Source organism: Cygnus atratus, chromosome 3 (genome assembly GCF_013377495.2).
Source record: "Cygnus atratus isolate AKBS03 ecotype Queensland, Australia chromosome 3, CAtr_DNAZoo_HiC_assembly, whole genome shotgun sequence".
Lineage (NCBI taxonomy): Eukaryota > Metazoa > Chordata > Aves > Anseriformes > Anatidae > Cygnus > Cygnus atratus.
Window position 1 is genome coordinate 27,511,437 of NC_066364.1, and position 24,105 is coordinate 27,535,541.

At 34.6% G+C, this 24,105-nt stretch overlaps 1 protein-coding gene across 2 annotated transcripts in view; it reads right to left on the reverse strand.

The window, feature by feature from the left end:
- The window catches only part of KHDRBS2 (KH RNA binding domain containing, signal transduction associated 2), a 348,366-nt gene that overhangs the window by 257,845 nt on the left and 66,416 nt on the right, over positions 1-24,105 (reverse strand). The gene's annotated exons all lie outside the window — the stretch shown is intronic.

Genomic DNA, 24,105 nt, shown 5'->3' on the forward strand with positions numbered 1-24,105 from the left:
CTTCTAAGGAATTTACAAAGTTGTTTTAAGCAGGCTGTTAGCACTGACATATGTAGTAGAGATACATGTTTACTGTCTGTAAGCAACACACCAGTGCTTGGAAGTTATCCCCATGACTTGCCACATGCTTGGGTGAAACAAGTCTTAGTGTGTTACTGTGGCACAACAGGAATAGGCCAAGAAGAAAGTAGAATTTGAGGGGAAGAAAAGAGCAGTTTCTGAGCATGTAGGATTTCATCCCCAAGGACATGATACAAACCTAATGGTGACTATGGATTCTGTCCGCAGAAATTAAAACTTTGCAATTGTTATGCTTACCAAATAATTCATGTATCTTTTTAAAACTGCTTAAAAAGTTAAATTTTGAAGAAAATTATTTCAAACAAAATGACATGCTGACAGTGAATACTTAACTTTCTAATTTATTCAGTTTACTTTGTATATTAGTGGGAGGCAGACTTTTGAATAATTCAGTGGTGACAAACCTTTATGTGAAGAAACGGATGAGGGATGTGAGGAATTAGCAAGAAGAAAAGAACACAGGCATCTCTCAAGAGTTTGAGAAGGGCAAACTCAGTGATGCACTATAGGAGGCCACTAAAGGGTTGCATAGACAATGCTCCTGAAAATGAGAAATACAGTTCCCTAACAGAGGATGCATAAGATACTATAGTGATGCAACAGGGGAGCAGACTCAGGAGAAAAATTTATGTAGTATGTCTACATATGCACACAAGCACACCTATATCTATGGTTAAAGAAATTCCTTACTCTGTAATTTACTATGTGTTGCTACTACATACAAGAATCCACCTGCAGAACCTGCAGTATTAGCTTCTATTGGTAAGGATATCCAAAATACTCATTTACTGTTAAAATATGTTATTATTACAATTAATTTCCACAGAAAGGAAAAGTGCACCTGAAAAGAACGAAGGTGTCCATACTTGGATCGTACATAGAAATGCTACATACATAATCAACACACAGACTTGAACAATACATGCAGACAAGAATTCATACCATCTGCTGTTAAGAAAATGCATAAAAGAATAGTTTGGCGTTATACAGAGATAAACTGGTCTGTCTGAAATGGATGAGAAAGTGTGTGGCAGGCAACCAACAAAAAGATGGACAAAACAAATACATAATCAGTGCCAGCTCTATAATGAATACATAAAGTATAAAGAAAATGTCTGTTACACAGTCTGGTTTCTATAGAGCTTTACTGCCTGCAAGAAGCCAAGGGGAAAACAGCATCCTTGCTATCATTGGGGCTGCATCTGCTGATGGACATACAAGGAATGGCTTTAATACAGTGTGCTTTGGACATGCAACTTGCTTAACACAGATATAGGCAGGCATCTTGTAGATTTGCAAATGTATTTGAGGAAACAGGGAATTAACTCCTTTTAAATCAATAGCAAGTTACATATTGATCACTTTAGACACCTGGAAGCCCAGCAGACACCTACCTATAGCCAACTAATAGTTCAGAAAAGAAGTCATACTTATGGCATCTACTTTCCAACAAAATCATCAGCAAATAGCTATCAGGCTGAGTGCACAAAGGCCTGCTAACAAAGAGTACAGAAATATCTGCATTGTGAGAGAGAGACTTACAGTGATTAACTGTCAGCTACTCTGTCACAGAGAGAATGATTGCTTCTTTGGTTTCTATGTCCTGTAACTCAGGAAAGCTGATAAAAAGTAATTCATTATGTATTTCTCATCATATATAATTTATAATTTTAGCTCCAGCTGAATTCTAGTTTATGGTCTCAAAAATTGCTCTCATAATTAATTTCTTACTAGACAAAGAAATGGCATGAGCAGTGGACAATGGCAGGTGAAGATGTACTGCTGTTCCCACAGGGATGCAGAGGTATGACTGCCTCATGTGTGCTAAGTTATTGCTGCTTCCTCTTTGTTTGAAAATTTGTGCATCTGATGCTTACATCTGGCTCCACACAAAGGCAATGATGGGCTTGAGGGAGAAGAATGGTGATTTTCAGTTTCCAGTTCTGTATTTCCCTTGCAAATGAGATGAAAATATGGGAGGAGCTTTCATAGTCATACAGAATTGAGAAGGACCATAGGGATCATTGAGTCTGACTGCAGACATACTATAGAGTAACCCACAAAATTTCAATTTCTCCCTCACAAAAAAGATACAAAATAGCCCCCAGCATCCCATGATATACCTAAATCCTAACAGAAATGACCAAGAAGCCACAGTATACACAAGAAGCAGAAGAAAACGAAAGGTCTCAGAAAAATATAACCTTTATAAAGACTTAAAATAGATTTAAAAGGTACATGAAAATGGTGCTGCAAGCACTGCTGGATATCATTTTAGCTTTCCATTTTGTACTAACTCAGTTTTCAGCTCTACAGGCTGAAGTCTGCCACCCTGTCATGCATATTGATGACTCTTAACTTACAGTGAATATTATACTGCGGTTAGGAAGACCACCTCTATAATGTATGAGGTTTGCTTACAGTTAGCTTAAAATAATTAAAAGGGAAAATAGCAAATACTTCTGATTACTTACATACTTTATCACCCATAAATTTTAAATATTGTCCATTTTTATGGAATACAGCTTTACAGAATATCCTGTTACACATCTAGGAAAGAAAGAGACACTGACATGCTTCAATGCTTTTAAGAACTTAGGAAAGGAATATGGAGTAGAATTAAAGTACTATTGTTCTTCTGTTTGCAAGATGCAAAAGCATGAACAGTAGCTTTAGAGAGGACACCTTCAAAAGAGATGGAAGCTTTAAAAATGAGCTTATCTCCAAGCTCTGTAAGACTTCAGGATATGTTTCACTGATTTCTTCAACACATAGCTACCTGTTTAAATGTTCTTTGCTCTTTCAAACCTAGTCAAGAGTCCAGCCTGTGATCTTCTGACTAGTCAGCTTAGGAAGATAAGGTTCCAGAATTTCAATATTTGTTTTAAGATTGTTTCCGATACTTACAGAAAAGCATTACCCATAAGTAAAATGTGTTGAATGAAATTTCAAAGGACAACAGTGGAAGCAAAGGTGCAAAGAATAGGAGAACAGAAATCATCTTACACTAGAAATTAATTTATGCAGTCAATGGATCATTAAGAGTAAGGATTCAAATGTTTCTTCCTTTATTTGAAGAATGGCAAGCAAGATCTAAACGCATAGGTGAAATGTTCAGGAATCCCCCATAGTTGTGCATACATTTGTACAAAATAAGGTTGGATGGAGTGCACAAACTAGGGTTTCTGATCCATTGCTTTTGGTTAAAAGGCACTAAGATTATTACAAATCAACTGAAATTATAAAATTATTTCATTTGTCTGTCAGAATGGTCGTCTGGTAGCAATGACTTCTAGTTGCTTCAAGAGGCATACAAGTAAGCTCATATTTGAAAGTCTGACCCAGAAATGAAGATTCTGCATTCCCCAGAGAATCATCAGGTGTGGACCAAAAATGAGTATTTCAATAAATACCCTTAGACTTGTGCTCTCTCCTGTACTCTGGCTATATTTGAGTTGATTCCAGGGAATAAATACTGTGATAATGAGCACTGGTTAATTTATACTGATAATGATTAGTTGAAAACCCTACTTCTGCTTCCTTGCTGCAGAGTGTTATATCCTTTTTGTTCTGTAGATTGCATGAGTATGTGTGATGTTTCATATTAAGAATACATAGTAACCTAAAATTGTTTCCAGGCGAAAGCATTACCTATTATTCACATACGCTTTAAGGAATAACCTTTTCTTCTTGCACACACTATTATTTGCAAAGTGTTAATATAAAGTTAGGGACAAGCATTTAAGCTTCTGTAGAAGTTAACTGCTTTTTTTAGTTTCTTGGCTTATTTGTTCTGTATAATTACTAGCATTTCCTCAAAATATTAACAAGAGACAACTCACTGTTACAAGAATGATAAATACCATGTATGTGACTCTATCACCCCATGATTAATAGGGTCTTTTTTATTCATGAAGTTAGATGTCAGATTCAGCTGAAAAATGTGTATCATCTTATATGTATTTATTCCAAAGCCTAGTAAAATTGCTTTACACTGCTACAGATGGATACAATAACAACTACTTTTCACTGTTTTCTGAATTAACACAAGATGTATGTCAAATGATGACCTTAAACTTCCTGTGCTGGAAATTTCATTTAAAACTTGACAAATATACTGGATGCCAGAATAAACAGTAATAACAATTCACGTGGAATCTCCTACATCTTCTAATCACACTCTAAAAAAAATAAATAATAAAATCCTTGAAGCTTCAAAATATCCATTGGCTATTGGTATTCTGGAAAGAAAAAATGCACAATACCTTTTTTGTTTCTTAATCATCTTTTCAGCCTTTCTCTCACTAGACTGAGGAACTTACTTTTCATTTAACACCAGTACTTTCTACTAAGATGTACTGCAAAGCTAATTGATAGTATTTGTTGGCAGTACTATTACTGCTATTTTTCAGGAAGTTTCAGAGAATGTTCCTCTTTTCACAATGAAAAAGAGATTTAGGAAGTGTCAGTGTTTAACACCCCACCAAAACAAAGTATTTTATTCTCCCTAGAAGCTATATGACAGAGTAATAATGGTCATTATAGAAAAAGTTTAATTGAAAATTGCCTGAAGACCAAAAAAGACAGTTAATAATTATATTATAACATGTCTTGAGTCCTATACTTGATGTTTTTCATTGTAAGCCGTTGTGCTGGCTGATAAACCTCAAAATTTATCTTAGCTCATTTCTTGAATAAGGACTCCAGAGCCCCAAAAAACAACTAATGTTAAAGTGAAGAAAAGTAAAGTTGTACATTAATGAATCAAATCCTGTATGTTTTCACCATTAATGACCTGAAAGGAATACTTGATATTTCTGACATATCTGTAAAATACAACTAGAGTACCAGGCTGAAATGGCCTGAGTTTACGTTTAATTTCCCTAGTTTTAAAAGTATGAGGGAAGCAATTGTTCAGAAAATGAGAAAAAGCATACTAACATAAGAAAAAATGTATTTTTACTTTACTTATTCATGATAGAGACTATTTTTTTCAACAAATTCCAAGTTATTCAAGGTACAAGAATAAAGGTCTTGCTGCTACAGTTACTTTTTCCAGGCTGAAATTAACTGTTGAAGAGAATATGCTCATGATAAGCTTGAACAGTAACTTAACGTGTATGACTTTAGGAAAATTGTGCAGATATTTTTCAAGCAGAGCAGACTCTACAGTGTTAGGTGTTTTTTGTTTTGTTTTGTTTTGTTTTGTTTTTCTTTCTTCCTTGCTGTAAGTGAAGGCCTCATTCTGGAAAAGAAAATATCCTGTATTTATTTATACTCTGAGTAACCCCACCATCTTCAGTAAAACTAACCACAGCACGTACAATTCTAAAATGTATGCAAGTCTTTTCAATGCCACCATCTAAAGTCCTAATATTGGTTTTATGCTCTTAATCTCAAGCTGTTATACCAATACATAAAAAATAGTTATTTTAATGTAACTCCAGACTTTTATCTGTTTCCAGAGAGATCTGATTTTGTCAAAATAAACATTAAGCTATAATTAACATCTCATTGACTTGCTTCTTTATTGTATGACATAAATGCAGTCTTTATTTACAAATAGATGCCTACAGTGTTAGTATTCCTTTTCCTAAGCATCATATATTTTAACTGTGACATGATAAATGAAAGAAAGTTTTTGTATGCTAATTCTCCAAATATCAGTAAAAATACAAATAGTTCCAGATGCAATCACTCCCTGTAAAAACAGGAGGGCAGTGATGCATGTAGTGCATCTGATTATGGTCAGCTGGCGAAAGAATTTCTGATTTAGAGGGAAAAACTTCCGACCGTTGCTCAGAGTACTTCAGAGCTGCCAAGTGTATACTGTTTATGCATCTGTTTGTACAACACCTTTACAGCAGCATTACACTGATAGCAGTTAAACTAGCATATTAAGAAAAAACATATGAAACTGCAGCTTGACCTTAGCAGCACCTAAGTCACTACTGCCAGAGGAATAAAGAACATTCCACCAAACCGAAGTTAACAGTGACTATAAGAAGAGACTGAGCACAAGTATGATTGCTGTTGGTACCATAACCCAGTAACTTGAATAAAAGATCTCTACAACCCTCTTAGTCTATTCCAAGCAGCTGTAGCAGCTGTAATGTGGCTTACACACCTTTGTTAAACGCTTGAATAAGCTTGTTCTACACCCCATCAGTGTATCCATGTCATCCTACTTCACGAAATTAGCCTCTGTAAGCAAAACTGAGGTGTTTTTTTTTTTGCTTTTTCTCCCTGTCACAAAAAAAAAAAAAAAAAAAAAAAAAAAAGAAGCCATACATAGGCCTTTTTTTGAAGTAAGACAGGGAGCTAATGGCAATCCAACTTTCCAGGTATAACAACATTTCATTTTACAATAAAAGCTTGAGAGCATGTTTCCTTTAGAAAAAATAATCTATCTTGTAAGAGCATAATGCTGCATATAGACCAGTGTGATTTTTGTTTTTGATAAAGGACAGCACTAAACTAAACTAGTTTTCTCCTGATGATCTGTTTGTGTAATTTGTGTAGCGTTTGCATTCTGTCTCTATGCAACGCATTCTGCAAATCATTCTCAGGCAGACGGTGGTAAAATTAGCCTTATTTTGTCAGTTGACATGTTATGTGAATTGTTGATCTTAGAAGGCTATTGTTTGTGTGTGTGAACATGTGCCTGCTTTATGTAACAAATATTTGGTTTTCAGTATCTTTTATCACATTATAACTTAATGGCAATTTAATTAAAGGCAATAGTATGATATTCTTAGTAGATGTATAAAATATAAGTATTATCTTTAATATGTGTAATTATCAGTAGTTTGCATTTATCAAAAGAAGAAAGAGACTAGAGGACAGTACATTGTTTGGGAAAAAAGAAAGGAAAGAGCATGTTACAAGAGTATTGTAATTTTTTGAGAATGCTTGCTGTAAATATATCTGTGCATGATTTGGTTTAAAATTACTGGAATCTGTTTCTGTTTTACAGTGAAACATAAAGTCAACATTTCATTTGCTGAAGCGTTTTCCTATTGATAAAAGTTTTGGTTTTTTTTCAATAAAAATCTGTTAATATTTTAGCATCTTTTATGTTCCGTGGTGTTCTACATATAGTCAGTCATTTGCCTGTGATAAATACAGCTTCCCTGAAATATGCAGTAGTCCCCGAGTATGCCCTATACTAATTATGAAGAGATGTGGAGAATATTCTAAATCATATGGTCATTTTATCTCTTCAGTGCGGATGGCAGACTGTAAGAACAACCACTCTTCCAAAGAAGGTAAATCAATTACTTCAATTACATTTTGATTAAGACTATGTATAATCTATAACTGAAAAAAATATTGCTTCAAGATAGATTGCTTAGCTGATTTACAGAAAAGCATAAGATGTTTATAATTGCAGCTGAGGACACCATCCAACAGCCTGAGACATAGGATCCATTTTGGTGGCTGTCCTGTGAGGGAAAAGGATATGAAAACATATGAGTAATAATAGCTAATCGGGACCTCTGAGACTGAATATAAGCTTCTGATACTTAGAATACTTGCATAATTTGTTCTGCACCTGTGTCCAAATTACAAATATGAAGAATATTATTTTACAGCATTTTTTTTTAAAGTAGTATAAAATATGGAAAGAAAAGTGGGCCTATGAAGTGTTGCCTTAAGATGTGCAAACACCAGGGAATAAAACCTCTGCTCCCAAAATGTAAGAGAGGAAAGGTGAACAAATCTAGCACCTTCAAAAAGTATCTTTTGAGAAACAACTCATTTAGAAATTATTTTCTAATGGCATTCAATGCTTTTGATCAAGTTCTATATTTGGCCTGTACTTTCAAGAGTACAATAACTACATTTGTTTAGGCAGTTCAATTTCACCTACCCTTAGTGTGTGAAACTCTGTGCTTTCTAGCAAAGGGGACAAACTGATGCTTTTAGGAAACATTTTTACACATGAACATTTAGGATGAAATGAATCACTCTGCCTATTTTACTCTTTCTTCATTAGCTAGGCTTCCAGCCTTACAAGGATGAGGTAGCATTTTAACCCTGTTCATCTACAACAAATATATGTGCTCTGGATTTAATGAGTAAAAGATCACAGAATTATAGCATCATAGAATGACCGCATAGAATGCACTGGACATAGTTGAGATGGAATCACTTCTGGGAGTAAAACTAAAGCCCTACCCGTCTCATAAGTATTTCCGAAGGACCTCATCACCCACAGTAATACATTGCATTGGTATCATTCCTAGAAAATAAGGAATGTATTTTCCATATGATGAATATTAAGCATTTTAGTAAGATCTGTGGATTCCAACAGGGGTCAGCCCTCTCTATTTTAAATGTAAATCTATGCATCTTTCAGATCACAGAGAAAAATCTTTGTATTGAATGCACTCTCTGCAGCAGTCAGGGGATATCTTACTTCTCCAATTACAGAATGGAGTATTTTACACAGGAACATAAGGAACATGTATGGTGTTCCTGCAAGTCAGAAAGCTTCCTAGTGAGATCCTTCATTTAAGACACAGTCCTTTATAACACTTCACCCCTTGAAGAGAGTTTTTGTCTTCTTGGCGTAAATAAGCCTTTAAGCACCTGACAGGATCAACAGCTGTGGTTAGGAATGACATTAAATCTATGATCTACATTCTCTGTATCTTTTGCCTTTCATTTATTCAAATGTTGATAGTAGATTATTTACAATTGCATTGGTTCTATGCAATAAATACTACATGATTTTAGAACCACCATCCTTATATTAAGCTCCTCCTGTCCATCTTCCTTTCTCTCTACTTCCTTCCTTCTCTGACTGGTGTACAGGAACTTGTCCCTGTGAAAATCTGTTGTTCCAGCTTTACCCTTAGACAAACTTGACAAGCATGAAAGGGCAATGCATTTGCAGAATCTTTTGTAGCTTCCAAAGTGCTTTAATGATTGATCACTTTATTCAGTGATAAATTCAAAGTCAAACTGTTATCACAGAAATGACTTCTGAATCTCCTTCCCTGGAACATAACTATCTTTCTCTGTGGTACCGGTAAATTCATCCCTTATGATCCCATTTGCAATAGAAAACTCACATGCATATATGCCTCATGTTATTAGCATTCATTTTCTTTTCTGACTAAATAGGTATTTTGAGATTTCAGTACTCCTAATACACCAGAAATACAAATAAAAAAGTCATATATTATTTAAATATGGTCTTGTTACTTTGCTGCACTGACTATGTGCTATGAAAAGTGATTTGTTTTGCAGTTTTTTCTTGCCAGCTGTTATAGGATTGTAACCAAATTTCTGCAACTGCTCAAATGATTAGGCTCTTGTTATACTGAAAACCCTTTCATTAGTTCCTCTCCCTATTTTGAATGCTACTTTTTGATAGTGGGAGGAAAAACAAAACAAAACAAAACAATTTTTTTTCTTGATTTCTTTGGTCCATATGCTGGGCCTCTGTATATAAACTAAAAAACTATATACATTTTCCTGGACAGAATAAAGAGTATTTCTAAGAATGCAACAACTGTGGCACTTTCGTCCATACCTAAACTACCTCTAACTTCACTAACTATTTACTGCTAACTATGAAGTTATCAAAGCACTGAAGCTGACCTGAGCTACTCTACCTACTCAATTTATCATTGGTTAATTAATTGGCCCTTACTGAACTCTGAGCAATTGCAGCTAGATTACTTGGGAAAAAAATAAAATAAATAAATAAATAAATAAAACTAACCAACCAAACAAAAAACACAAACCAAGAAGCTAAATCAAAGATATTGGCTACATTTTAATGGGCTGCAGTTAAAGACCATTTGAATGCCTTCTATCTGTACAACTTCTCTGGGCAAGCTGCTTCACTGCTTGGCTGTCCTCATGGTGACTAAGTTCCTTCATTTATCCAATATGAACATTTCTTTTTTTTCCAGTTATGCCTACTATCTCTCATCTTCCCTTCCATGAGAAGATTTCCTTCCCACATTAAGAAGAGTTTCCTCACCACCCTCCCTGTAGACACCAGGGGGGCTGCTCTTACATTCCCTGAGGCTATCTCTACAGAGAGTCTTCTCCAGACTTGTTCAGCCCACCTCCCTCTGCCTCTCTACACACGGCAAGTGCTCCAACCCCTAATGATCTCAGTGGACCTCCACTGAACTCGCTCCAGTTTATCTATGCCTTCTGGTATTTGAGAAACCAAAACCAGACACAGGCAGGTAGGCAATCATTTTGTGTTGGTAGCAGATGGACAAGTTGACTGCTCCATCAACATTCCTTTCTCAACCTACGTATTACTTACCTTGACCACAAAAAGAATCTTGTCACTTTCACTGTAGGGTAGACTGATGTCAACTTGCATATTAAGTAGATGAATTCAGCATTGTGAACCACTGATGCACTCCTATCTCTGCCCCACAGGCAAAACATACAACTGATTCAATGAACTTGGTCTGTGAACTTGAGTCTAAGACTAAGCACAACTACCAAAACACATCCTTGCTGCAAAACATGGTATGCTATAGTAACCAACTCCTACACAAATGAAAAAAAAAAAAAGGAAAAAAAAAGAAAAAAAAAAACACCATAGAATTTTCCCTTTCCATTGAGAAAAGAGAATCATGAAATCATGAGAGGATTTGTAGAGATTTTCTCTTCCCTACATCCTATATTTCACATATGGGAGAACATATTTTCTGCTCCCACTTGCCTATAGACTCTTTAAAAAAAATTCAAAAAGGGAAAGAAGGCAGAAAAAATATATGAAAAGTAGAAAGGTCTGTTTTCCTTTTTTTTTTTTCCCCATCATCTCTTCCTGCTAATGATATTACAAACAACATGATGTTAAGTGCTCTGAAAGTCATCTTGCCTTTTTATGCTAGTATGATTTTTGCAATCTCAAAAATGTGACAAATGTAATTATGCCTGAAAGAAATAAACCACCTCTCCTTGCAGAGTTGAAAGAATACTAAAATGTGATCTGTACCAGCTCTAAGCTAATTATAGTGACACTACTCATGCCTCTAGAATTCTGTTAGTGTCAGCACTTACGTTATGAACCCCCTAATTTCAGGGATTGATAGCTATGCTCTACATAATTTAGCTACTTTAATGAGAATGCACAAAACAGTAGGCAATAGCTTCATTAGTGACATTTTCTTAAAAATGGCTTAATTTTTAGGTTGAAATTTTGTAAATCACTTGTGTATTACACAGTGTAAGCTACTAGGAACTTGTGATGCCAGTAAAAATTTGACATTGTTAGGGTCTGTGATGCAGAAACAAAGTTAATCCAGAATGCAATTTATAGACTTGAATTTAAAAATTTTGTGAACTTTGGAGACAAGTGTTGCAAATATATACTGATCATCTTCAGTATCTTCACACCCAGACATGAAATTAGGCATTTCCATAAAAGAAGTGAGGCTTCTATGAAAAATAAATAAATAAATAACATAAACATGGTTAATAAAAGACTTTTATAAACACTGGATGTGGAATGAAGTTTAGGCATATATTCTTTATATATCAGTTTCATATATGAACATATTTATCTAGCAAAAATCTGGTATGCGTTCTGGTGGAAATCTGCAGTCAATCCATCTACTGAAGTGTGCCAATTATTTTAAATAACATGACAAATTCACGGAAGATATTTGAGAATGCAGACTCTCAGGTCTGAAAACTAGCAAAGCAAAAAGAAGTGCCTTGCATCATGCTGCGATGTGATATAAAATGTGGCTTATGCACTGCAATAAAGCTAGAAATCTAGGATTATCTAGTACATAAGTAGTTAATCGAGCTAAAGTTTAACAGCTTGTAGAAAAAATATTTTTATTTCTTCCAAAATAGATTCTCACCTCATCAGAAAAACAGTATTTAAAGAAAGGTGATAAGTAGCAGTCTAAATCAGGGTTCTTTTCTTTTACCCAAACTGAAACAAGATAGCCAATATTTCAAAATAAATAAATAAATAAATAAATAAAAGCAATGGAAAAGGTAGCTTGCCAGTAAAAGCAGTAAGAGATAATGCTCTTTCAGAAAGAAGTGGTTTCTGTCTCTCTGGTGCCCAGCAGCTTGTTTCTCAATAAATAAGGGAGGAATAGCTCATTCAAAACTAAAACTAAATTTTGGTAAATTCTAAGAAACAGGGTCATTATTATTATTGAATGGCTCTCTATACCTTGTTTCTCTTTTAATATTTCATTAGGCATTGTTCCAGTCTAATAATTTTCCCTGATTAAAAGTAAGTGGCTGAAGAAGACTAATTTCTCTATTGCTGAGTTGACATAAACAATACACATTTTATCTCATCAGATGCTAGATGGTCTATGAATTTGAAAACCGGTGATTAGTGAGCAAGTGGTGTGTAATCATGCTATGTATGTTGTGTTGCATGTACTATGTCTTGTAGTAGAATTATTCATGTGATAGTAGTTACCTTAGCATTTCCTATTCTTTACTTAGATAACATGGTTATAAACTCAAAACATATAGTTGTTATATTTCTCACCCATTCTAAATCTAAGTTTTTGGAAAACAACTATGATTTCATACCTAGGAAAACAGAGTGCAGAAAAACCTTCTGTACACCTTATTTAAAAACAATAATAAACAAAAATAAAGTGTATGAAGTTCAAAAAGGCTAAGTGCCATGTCCTGCACTTGGGGCACAACCCCATGCAATGCAGTGCTACAGGATGGGGTAAGAGTGGCTGGAAAGCTGCCCAGCAGAAAGTGACCTGGGAGTATGGGTTGATAGTTGGCTCAATGTGAGCCAGCAGTGTGCTCAGGTGGCCAAGAAGGCCTACAGCATCCTGGCTTGTATCAGAAATAGATTGGTCAGTAGGACTAGGAAAGTGATTGTCCCTCTGTACTCAGCTCTGATGAGGCTGCACCTCAAGTACTGTGTTCAGTTTGGGGCCCCTCACTACAAGAAGGACATTGAGGTGCTGGAGTGTGTCCAAAGAAGGGCAATGAAGCTGGTGAAGGGTCTAGAGAACACATCTTTTGAGGAGTGGCTGAGGAAGCTGGGGTTGTTTAGCTTGGAGAAAAGAAGGCTCAGGGGAGACCTTATTGTACTTTACAATTATCTTAAAGGAGGCTGTAGTGAGGTGGGGATTGGGCTCTTCTCTCAAGCACCATGTGATGAGGGGAAATGGCCTCAAGTTGCACCAGGAGAGGTTTAGGTTGGATATTAGTAAAAATTTCTTCACTGAAAGCATTGTGCAGCACTTGAATAATCTGCCCAGGGAACTGGTTGAGTCACCATTCCTGAATGTCTTCAAGAAATGTGTAGATGTAGAACCTAGTAGCATGGTTTAGTGGTGGACTTGTCAGTACTAGCTTAAAGGTTGGACTAGATATCTTAGAGGTCTTTTCCAACCTGAATGATTCTATGAATTATTGAAATCAAAGAGATAAGGCATGATTTGTTTCTAGTTTGTAGTATTTTCCCTCTGACTGCCAATCCCAAACCACAGAAACACAACTGTTTCTGAATTTTATTTTTAGTAGTCTTGCCCTTTCCATTTTGTAAGTGATCTCATCTTAAATTTTATTCTATCTCCTATCTCATCAAAATTACACATCAGACGCTTTTTTTTTTCTTTCTTTTTTTTTTTTTTATACTGTGTGGGTGACTGTGCACTGGTACAGGTTGCCCACAGATGTCTTTAAAAGCTGCCTGGACTTGGGCCTGGGCAACCTGTTCTGGGCGGCCCTGCTTGAGCAAGTTGGACCAGATGCCCTCCAGAGGTCCCTTCCCACCATGCTGTAATTTTGTGACATCAGTAGTTCCAAATCTTTTAATAATTCCGCATGTATTTAACAGTTGATAGTAATGGAATACAATAACATGATGATGACTTTGTTACACTAAACAGAATGCATGACTTCTTCTGCATATTAGAAAACACATTTACAGTTTTACATGCCTTAAAACTGAATTCAAATATCAGCCTTAAAGACAGGAATAATTCTGACCTATACAGAAGAAAGCACCTGTTATTTCTAATTTATAAATTCAATTCAATTTGTGTACTCATAAATAGACTCTCATCTCACTTTAAGAGATATCATAAACTATCTCACTCTATGAGATATCATAAAATTCAAAGCATTATTTCTAACTTGGTTCAGTGTAGCAAAGAATGATGACCCCATCAAATTAAAAGGAAAAGTAGGTTTTGGCCTATACAAAATGGAAATAAAGATTATCCCCAACACTGTTATTGAAAGGCACTAGGAAAAGTACAGATTGTGGAATTTATACTCCCCATAATCCCTGAAAAACCTTGAATTTTATTCAGGAAGCACAGAATGGCACATTTGAGACTAAATTTCTTTCATTACTGTAGCTCTCTACATAGTAACATATAATTATGCCTTAAATATCTCTGATGATATGTGGGAACATACAAACTTAAGAAACAGGGAAGAAGCCACCAAAATCTGGGGCAAGTTGCAAAGGAGTCACAAAAGCATTGAAGTGACTGTTTGAAGGGGGAGTCATTAAACCAACTAGTAAAAGCAAGCTCAGATTCACACTGCTCGTGGCTCGCCTGCTCTGGAGAAGGCTGCTTGTATGCGCATGTGGCTGTATTTGGGCTAGGTTTCCTCTGTGATGAAACGAATGATCTGTGGCTATGTCCTTTCTGAGACTTTTCAGAGGAAACTCATAGCTTGTCAAACTCAGTTTGACAGAGGTGGCTACTTCAGACATAAGTAAGTTCTTTGAGGTTTGGGGAGATTATGGAGCTAGACAGGAGGACATGTCCAAACTGCAGGAAGGCTGAGGCATCAGCTCACATCTTAAGAGGAAGAGACATAGAAGAGACAGCTTTTATCACACCATAACACCATGAGACAAAACTCAGATCAAAGCTCACAGTTAACCACAATACACAGATTTATAGAAACAGCCTCATTAATGCCATTGTATTTAGGTACTGATAAAACCTGAATCATTCCATGATGAGCTCTGTTACTTCCTTCCTAATAGGAGTCTATCACAATGAGATGAATGCAGACCATTAGCTTTTAATATTTTATTTTATAATCAATTTTCAAAAATTTTAGCTATCCTAGGGGTTATTATGAATTACATTATTGACTACTTTGAAGTGACCTCGTAACCCACTTGAACAGAAGAAAAAAATCTGAAGTGACACAAAACTGTTTTCACTTCCAGCTATCAGAGGGAACAACATTCCTCAGGGGTATATGTGTAAGATGAAATAGTACATCTGATTTCAAGAACTGATTAGTTCATGAAGATTCTGTACTTACAGTTTTAGACTAGAACAGCAGAGACATATGAAGAAATGACCATCAATTACCTGTTTCAGTAATTCTAAAGTATCTATTGTGATTTTTTTTCCTTTAAATATTAAATCCTCTTTCAATGTTTGTATGGAACCAAATATTTATTTTAATGTATCCTCTATAGGTGTTAAGTATGTCTCACTTGATCACATTGTTTACTTTAAAACTGATCTGATCATTGAAACATACTTTGGAAAATACTAGAGATAGATCTCAGTGAGTTGCTAAGACACTCTTAACCCTGCTACTTCACTTAAAGATATCAGTATACTGTTCTTTAATTCCCTGATAACACCCAGGTAGATTGATTGCCTATGAGAGAAGAAAATGTTATCATATGATATTCACATGGCACCAGATTTTCTTACTAAAGCCATAGCTATTATAATTAACAATATTTATACAAAAGTGTACCAAAATCAAAAGAAAAAAGGTCTCATATCCTATATCAGAGGAACGTTTCAAATTGAAAGGCTTTTCCATCTGTTTTAAACTTCTTGCAATAAGTATTTTCTCTTACAGCTATAGGAAAATAATCTTTCCATCTCATTAAGATGTAGCATAATTACAGAATGGTTGAGGTGGGAAGGGACCTCTGGAGGCCTTCTGGTCCAAGCGCCCCTGCTCAAGCAGGGACACCTAGAGCATTTTGCCCAGGACCATGTTCAAAGGTCACAAAGGAGGGAGACTCTACAACCTCTCTGGAAAACCTATGCCAGTGCTCGGTCACTTCACTTCAGTAATTAAGTGTTTCCTGCAAAAAGCCATGATGTACCTTGCCTGTTCTTCCTGATGTATCTCACACACACTGTTTTCATTTGTTACCATATTAGACAAATTCTCTTTCACAAGTTACACTTTCTTCTCATTGTCAATGGAATGATAATAGGTTTCTGCACATTTTTTAAACATGTTATTTTTAAAGAAGTAAAAATCATGTAGAAGAACCAGTTTATCATAAAGTATTTTTTCTATTCCCCTGCAACTATTAAAATCAAGATACTTTCTGTGCCCGCTGAACAGGTTTACAACACTGACAGAGGCCTGGAAAACACGAAGGCAGGGGTCATCTCCTGACAAAAAAATAAGTACAGACAGACGGCTGAAAGGTCAGGTCCTAAATAAGCAAGTAAGAAAAGAAAAATATGTGCATGGTATTTTATCCATTTTACTGAAAATAGAGTTCAAGTATTTGTCTGAATTTTCCAAATGCCTTTTGTAATTAAATACAGGACAGAAGATTCATATGTATTTTGATTTTTGAGTACAGTCAGAAATACTGAAAAACTTTACAGAATTACGTCACTCATAAGAAAATTCTGGAGAGGTGGAATGAGGTTTAAGGTTTGAGAGGGTCTGTCTTTTCAACTGGAAGATATTGAGAAAAATAATAATGAAGATACTGTTTTTAACACTTTTTCTCTGTTAAAGTCTTCACAGATGATTTCACCTTTCAGAATTAATTGGACAGTTCATATAGAAATGATTTGAAGCAAATACCTCAGTTACAAACAGCTATTGGCAGCAAAAGTCCACAGCACTGAAAAATTATAATTTGAATTTTGAAATATTTCTCCAAGTGTATTGCAAATTAATGTTCAGGATGGAAAATATAGCTCAATATGAAATTTAGCTTGAGGCAGAAGTGAGATAGCATACTCAAAGATATTTTTTCTAATATCTGAGCAGGTCAACTAGGGTCTGTCTTTCATCACTAAATCATATTTATTCAGGTATATTTTGAAGAGATTTTTTCTGAACCTTAAGTACTAACCACTTTATTTGACTATAAAACTGTAATTTTCCATAATAATTTTCTGTATAATCAGTGACTCCAGAAATCAGAGACTTAATGAAAGCATCAAATACTAATAAATTCCAGATTCAGTACAGAACATAAGCAGCTCTCCCCTCCCCCCCTCAATTATTCTTGGTGTTTTGTGGATCAAAGATTATGGGTGACTATTACACTGAACATGAAAATTAAAATGGCCTTAATTAAAAAAGAAACTCGAATTACCCTCCCCCATCAATTTATAATATAAAAAGTGATATGCTATTACAAAGATACCCATTCAGTTACCTCATCAAGAACTGGTAGAGGTGGAAATCTTTGAAGATATATGAGAAAACATTCTTTAGTTAAACAACTATTCATATCAACAATTTAAGTGCAGTACACTATCTAAATTAATAATTTTCTGCTTTCTGTTATTCAGGCTTCCCTTTGAAGAATTCAGTTGAAAAACTGAGCAAGCATAAGTTCAGCATCAATCTATATTCTAGTATCCTTATATGTATAGAGGTATTTCTTGTTTTACATGGGAGAAAAACATGCAGGTAGGCAGGTAAAATCCGAATTCTGTAGTTATCCACTTAGTTCGATTTCTTTTTATTAAAGATACTATTTTTTATTTTTTTCCCCCCAGGGCTGAAACATCTCCAGGACTGAGTGTCAGACTAAATTTTCCTTTTGCCTTACAGAACAAGGCCCTTATTTCATTATAGCAATAAAAATCAGAGTCTGAAGTCCTGGCTACCCATGGAACTGATGGCCCAGGTCCCATTTTCCTTAGGATTTTTGTATTTTTCTTATCCACCCAGCTAATGGTCGTATCACCATTTCCTTTTCTTCCTGCTTCACTGAACAGGGAGCTAAACATATAATCACCTGGAAATTATTAATATGACAACAGTTGCTTTGAAGACAGGATGGGCAACTGTCATGTTTGAGGTAATCAAATAATAAAAGGAATTTATTTATTTATTTATTTTTAAAAAAGGATCACCATATTCACTGCTCGAGCTGCACTTTCAAGACAAAAAAAAGCACAGAAAAGCTCACCCTTCACAATGGATTCTGTACTGCTGGTGAGTTTGTATGAGTTATTTGTGTGAAGTCATGGGTTTAAGAAATATAAAAGGATAAAAACAGGTGTTATTCATCACTGTGACAATCTTTTAAGTTTTATTTGAATCTCTAAAATAGTAAAAGATGCACTGCAATATTAAAAAAAAAAGTGCTTACTGTTTATTTTTTCTGAGTCATCATACACTTTGTGTCTGAACTTAAAGAAAGCAAAGTTAATGAACAAAGTGAGCCATATCTTAAAGCCTGAAATCCAGCTGAGCCAAGCACAAAAAGGTCATAATTTCATCAAAATCAACGCCACTTTAACTTAACTTGCACTGGACAAGTTTGCAAACAAAATTTTTTCTGTATGAGGTGCCACATAAAACTAAGGTTCAAAAAAGGTCTCAAATTCTTAAACTGGACAAAGAATCAAATTTGCAAAATAATATTTACAAGCTCCTTAAGCATTTTATCACAAAGCATGGGGATTACCATACAAAAGAATGAAAACCAAACAACTTGTTACTAAATAACAAAAATCTGTGTCAAAGAACTAACTCACGAGTCTGGTCACATTTAGGTGTACAAAGCTGCTCCAGTCACATACCAATTTTAAACACACACTTGGAATCTATCTTATATGAGAACAATAAATGATCAGACCAAATAGATTACTAACATACACAAAGAAACATATCCATTTGAAAATAATAATGGACAACCGAATTGTCTCCACTTGAGATCTTTTTTCTCTTTGCTCACACACTTTTATCGGGAAATACATCTAGAGTAAAGTTTGTTTCATACTTAAAAAATAATTCACTAATTCATGTCAGGAGAAAAGTAATACACCTACATTTCTCAAAAGCCTTTGTAGAGGAAACCAAAATAAAACAAATGAGGGCCAATTTGTTGGAAAATGACTATTCGTTCAGCAGCATTTGTCATTGCTGGCCAGAGAATGAGCATATATTCCAGTTCAGACTGGCCCCCCCTTGTTCAATCCTGACTATTCTTTTAATGCAGTAATGAATTGTGTTTTGTTGTTGCTTGTTTGTTTTTGTGTTTTTGTTTTGTTTGTCTTTAAGTTCAGTTGTTTTACCTCTTACTCTTTCCTGTTTCTTATCTCTTATATAACCATTTTCCTAATTACTTTCCCGTGTAAGAAAACATCACTGCACATATAGTATTTCTTTTTGTGAATTGAACCTTCTGTCCCATTTTCCAGACTATTTGCTCTTCCCTATGTCTCAGGCATAACTACCCTTTTCCATTCTCTCCTCATTAATGAGGGAGACTTTTTCTTTTTATCACTTTTCTACTGATACCATGATCAGAGTTCCTCTTTACTCATTTCTATTCATAAATTTTGCTCTGCTTTACAAGTAAGAGCTCTTACCAGTTCATCACCAGTATGTGACATCTTTCTCTTATTATCAATTGTATTTTTTTTGTGTCCATCCCTCTAATTAAACTTCCAAATGCACTGAACAGAAACATCAGAGACTTTGTTTCCCTATATGAAATAACAGCAAGAAAAGAATAGCAAGAAAGTAAGTTCTTTTCATTTTAGGGGAGAGGAATATTCATGGATCTGCCACTGCACATAAGTTTTCCGAATTAATGCAGAGTTTTTTATACTCGTATATTTTTAATGTGGAATTGACACACACACAAAAATATAGTTGTCAATTAACTAGGATAATGTTTAATTATTAATACATGTGAAAATTCAGAAACAAATCTCAGTTCAGTTGAGATATATCTTAGTGTCCTGAGAAATTTCTGCTATACTAATTTAGACAGTCTCTTACATATATTTCTAATCTGATCTACACAACAACATATATAAGGGAAGGATATATTTAATACACGCATGAAAAACCAGTGCTTCAGTTACTGAGTATCATTTAACTTTATCACTTTAATTAATTACATACTTGCTAGAACTGAGAAATGAGTGATCAAATGCTGGTAGCTGACACTGCTGGTACATGGAGATGACTTGCATCAACACACTCTCTATGTTCAAACTCACTGGAATTATTTGTGATCCCTTAGAGACCACTTAAAACAAACAAAATAATCCCATTAACTTCTGCTAAATTTATTAGAAAAAGTACAAAACCATTTTTTTTCTCCTGAAAATGTTTATTTCATCCAAAATCTGTTCTGAATATCTTATAAAAAAGTTTTTAGTGGAGAGATCCACTTTGAGGTGTAGTGTATATGAAAGAGATACAGTACTTTGCTGTGCAGATCAACTGTGAATCTTTTCTTCATATATTACAGAGATCAAAATACAGCACAAGATTTCAGTTGAACAAATAAATTTCATTTCAGGAGCAGTGTCACTAGCTTGACATGTTATTCACAACATAACCAATTCACAAAATCACAAAGAATGAGAAGAAAGGTGACTTCAGTAGAGTAATTGAAGGAACTGTCATGACACAGCCAAAACAAAGAATATCAGGAAACTGGAAATTAACTTAATTTACAGCATTTATCAAGGTTAGTTTATCTTTCTTCCCCAAGCTTATACAATATAAAGCAGGGTGTTAGCAGCCTTTCAAGAAATTGGGGGCTGGATTATATTATTTTTTTCCCAAAATGGTAGTTGAGCTTCCAGGAGAAAGCTCAGCTGAAGCTATCCAGTTTCTCAGAAAGACCATTATTACCAAGAAGCTGAGCTGGGATGCTGCTTTTGTGCAGGGAAGAGGCTTCATTACATTGCTTCCTCTAAGAGGCTCTGGCAACTCTAAATCAAGAAAGTCATATGGAAGAACCAACCATTTCTTTCTTTCGTCAACCCTGGTTATTAAACCAGGTAGTGGTAGTGTCTTCAGATACTGGTAGCAGGACATGCTTCTATCTTATATTTTGATAGTTTTCATTATCCAACAAACCAGTAGAGGGAAAATTAAAATACAATTCTGTACTTGAGCTGAGATTTCATTTTAGAACGTCCTTGTTTTTGTAACTCATTCTAGCATCACAGAAAATGAGTAATTTCATTTAATATTGTATTTATACATTTATATAATATACTGTATGCTTTTATTTATAGACAAATATTTATTTATTCAATAATCAAATCACTAGAAAACAACTGAAAAGAAACATCATTAAATCAACGTTGAATTGGCTTAGGCTCCGTCATATTGAACATATATACCACTATGTTTTTTTAAGCTGATAAGGTAGTAACTTGAAACAAAGTAACTCTTTGTTGTAATTCGTGTGAAGAAAAATTGTTTACTGATAATCATAGGTTTTCAACAGAGACTTTCATGACAATAACTGAAGATATAAATTATACTTGTTTGGGTGTTGTGACCCTGAGCCATTATAGTAAATTAAGGCTCTGTAATCCCTAGGTGTTGGCTTGCAGATGACAAGTTGCACATCAAGCTTCAAAATTGTGAGTTCTATTTTTCAGCAACAAGATCATTTCAGATTTTTCTTTCTCTCTGTTTTAGAAATAACTCACTCTTTTTCCACATTTGATTTATTTGAAATATGACATGTAACTGATTAATGGTGAAATCTTTATGAACAACCCTTGGGCATTTTTGTGCAAGCTTTGAATTGAACAGCTAAAAAAAGTTGAAAAATGGAAAAGTCAGTAATAAATATTCTTCTGAGCATTTTTGTTGGTCTGCCTTAGCTGGAATGCTTGTATGAAATAAAAAATGTCATTATGAGACAGGACAAAAAGGATCAACAAAAAGAAAATACTGCACTACTGTTTCAGACGGAATTTTGAGGGCATTAGAAATATCTGTTGCTAGAGGAGTGTGTTAAATGAGGCACTGTTTTTACTTGGGTTACTGAGATTTAAAGTAATTCATCTCAGAAAAGATCATCGCTGAACTACCAGGTTACACTTTTTTTTTCCTCTTTTTTTTTTGTATCTGTTTTCCAGAAAAGGAGAAAGGCACATATCTTTAATGGTAATGTAAGGCAGCTGTTGCTAATTACAGGCTTTGATTTTATTTTTCTGTTGTCTGCATCAGCATTTTCACAAATCAAGCTGCAGACACTTGAGGCAATTTTATAATACCTATACTACAACTACAAGAGCTGCTTAGCCAATTGAAGCCTTCTGTGTTCAAGTTAATTCTCACTCAAAACTTAAAATGCTGCTTCTGCTTCTAAAGCTGTCCCTGAAGGGATCTACCTTAACCCACAGAGCACACTAAACCTTCAAGCCAAGAGTTCCCTTGGAGGAATTTATACTGCTATATGTAGCTACAGTAAAAGCAAATGTCTTCAAAGGAATGACCTTGTTCCTAAATAGATTAGAGAGGCTGTGAACCATGTGAAATAAAGTTTTTTTGAACTGATCAGATTTTTTTTCCCAAAATCTTTACTCTGTTGGACAATTCTTTCAGATTTTCAGGGATCTCCCTGCTCACCCAGCACTATCCTGAAAAGCTCATCGGCAAAGAATGAATGAATAATTTAAAATAATGTTCTTTCAAATATAAATACAGCTCAGACTGAACTGTTTATAAAGCAAAGATCTGATCAACTGCTCTTATTATCATACTCTGCTAAATACATATTTTTTTCCACTATCTACTCTTTCTGGATATTTATAAAGCAATCTCCAGCAACCACTGTGTACTGATTTTGGCCATCCTTATGCCTACAACTCATCAGGAAAAGATAAGACTGTGGACCACAGCAATCAGCAGTTTGATACAAACAGCAAATCTAACCCTTGAAGGATGGCAGGAAACCTGCAGTTCTGAGAATTATTCCATTCTGAACATGGAATGTTCTTAGGCAATCAACTACAGAAACTTTCTGAGAGCATGTTTTGCATTGCTGAAAGTGTTTCATTTTCACTGCACTGTTTTTTTTTTGGTTCACTGCTCAAAATCTGTAAAAATGCTTCCTATCTTACACTACCTATTAATATAACAAGCTCATTAAAGTAAATGAAGGTTAATTTAATCATATTCAAGTAATACATTGGACAGATCATTGTATTTGTCTTTTAAATAGTTTGTCTTTCATTCTATCTTCATCAAATAGTATTCTGAATAATTATCACATTGGCATTAAAAATGTTACGGCACTATTACATTCTTATTAAGAATTTCAGGTCACCTATAGCATTTATACAAAATACCAGAAATCTAGACAAAGTACCTCAGGCTATGAAGCAATAAAGTAATTCCTTATAGCACTGCCTTCATTTCTACAGTCTTCACCATTTGGATGATTACATTATCTCAGTTTTATATTCACTAGTCAGGAGGTAAATGTCAGCTGGAATCATTGAATCTCAATTTTTTACACCTTTCATTTTGTTTGATAGGCTTTTTATCCATAGTAATTTATTGCCATTACTGATGAAAGTATAAAGCAAAAAGATGAGAGTGTAATCAAGGCTAATGGTGAACCAAATACCATGTGATAATAAATCAGCAAGACAAAATACTCTAGAGATAAATGGAGATGTTTACCATTTCAGTTTGAATACTATTAAAACTGTTTATGTAAAATACAAGGCTGTACAAATAAAACAATATTCTCTTCTTTCATGTAAAATATAACCAAAGGTATGTGAAATTAAAAACTAAAGCTTCAGAGAAAGAGCTCAATTTGCAGTTCTTTTTATGAGGAAAACTTTTTTTCTTTTTTTTTTTTTTTTTAATCACAGTATGTAACAGTGAGGAGAACAAAATTATCATATGAAGGAAATGTATGGTAGAAAAATATTTGAATTTTATAAACAGGGACATACTTTGTTAAACTCATAGTTTACAGTAATCCTGTTAACTTTATCTTTTATGACTTCTTACAGCAGAGAATATCCCATAATTCTTACAAGA